The 1,722-nt window shown below is 39.3% G+C and overlaps 1 protein-coding gene across 1 annotated transcript in view; it reads right to left on the bottom strand.

Moving 5' to 3' along the window:
- The window catches only part of LOC118747849 (myotubularin-related protein 9), a 6,356-nt gene that overhangs the window by 3,321 nt on the left and 1,313 nt on the right, over positions 1-1,722 (bottom strand). The window lies entirely within an intron of this gene.

The following is a 1,722-nucleotide window of genomic DNA, read 5'->3' as shown; positions in this document are numbered from 1 at the left end:
TCACGCTCAATTAATGCTTGTATTCTAATTAGGAAAATCAATTTAAGTCTTGAGTATAGTACGTTAAAAAAAGTATAAACTTTACCCGCGTACAGTGCGACAATCAGGATTAAGTATAATCTGCACTAGTGACGTCACAATCAGCGCGGAATCCAAACCTTTAGAGCCATGCACCAGCACAGGACTACCCTCTTGATCGAGGCATTGTGCTACCACACATGCGGCATTTAGCGAATTCAGGACAAGGTTCAACCAACCACTTGCTTCCAAACGTGATATCCATTTGTCCGCCGAGCATGTTATATCATTGCAAGCTAAACGAGGAATGCAAATTTAAAGCTACAGTTTTGAGAATCTTAAGATATCGTTGCTACCTTCAATTAGTTTGGCGAAACTATCCAAAATCGCTGATGGTGTTGAGACATTGCCAATGGCGCGATTCACTTTCTTCCACTGCGAGTAGTGTTGGTCTGTTTCGGTATTCGATTTACCCTTACCCCAAGTATCGACGATGAATCCCTTTTTACTGCGTCCCAGCACCACGTTAAGTATCGCCTCGTCGGCCCTGCAACGTTTAATACCTTGCATGGAGAGTGGTTGTGCGCTGCGCATTAATGTAGCCTATAGATTTAAAGGAGAGAGGTGATGTATAGAAAATTATCTTCTAAAAAGTTCGAGTTCGAGTTAGTATATATATATATATTCGCCAAGAGCGTTTTTTCTTGACAGAAAATTGCAATCTCACTTTTTATCAGAAGAAATTATAACCTTCGGGGACCAGTATTTGCTATATGGTCGCATTACTCCCACAGAAGCATATCGTCGTTTAAAGTACAAAACCGCGTATCGTCATTCTGTAAAACCGCGTAACTGACATTTGCTGCTAAAAATTGGGTTTGCTCACACAAGCTCTTGGCTCAATCCTTATCCATTCGCCCTGAAATATACTATACAGAAATGCGATTGCTTTATAAAAAAAGAAATCCATTTTGAAATAGGAGTGTTTTTACTCTCAAGAAAATAATTTATGCAACCTCACATATGCGATTTTGCATTTTGTTGATACGCGGTTTTGTACTTTCATTTAAAAATTACACACTTATTTACATATGCATAAGAGATTAAATATACTGCACAATGTAATTGATAGCAACGGAACCACTGCTTTGGGCTTGATATTGATTTCACCTACATATGCACACGTGTATGTACAGATACATTTCTGCAATTTTAGAACGATATGCACACAGTTTATTTTCAAACCTCTATTGTATGGGAAATCAACAAACTACACAACTTACTCACCCCATTTTCATGCCTATAACTTAGCACCGGAAATCTGCCGCCATCCCTGAACGCAGCCGATTGCACAATTTGTTCATCAGTAATAGATTTGGGCACAACAAGTGTTGTGCCATATGTTGGACATACACTGAAATCCTTGTTGACAGTCGTTATGCGCCATTCGCAGCCGCCCACAGCCCCAGGTGTTGTGCCGCCAGCGCTACCGTTTTCATTACCGTTTAGCAGATTACAGACAGCACCGGAAATTAGTTTCGCAAACTCTTGTTCAGGACTACAAGAAGAAGGAAGGAGAAATACTTTTACATGATGACAAAATTGCATTTTTTATTACCTACGTATGTATACATACATATGACGTAGTACATATATAGTTTTATATGAATACTTACCGAAACATAGTGAATCCATCCTCAAGTA

Source organism: Rhagoletis pomonella, unplaced genomic scaffold (assembly GCF_013731165.1).
Source record: "Rhagoletis pomonella isolate Grant_MI unplaced genomic scaffold, Rhpom_1.0 Rhpom_scaffold_00012, whole genome shotgun sequence".
In the NCBI taxonomy this organism is placed as follows: domain Eukaryota; kingdom Metazoa; phylum Arthropoda; class Insecta; order Diptera; family Tephritidae; genus Rhagoletis; species Rhagoletis pomonella.
Note: the sequence above shows the minus strand (reverse complement) of the source record. Positions and strands in the feature narration are given on the sequence as shown.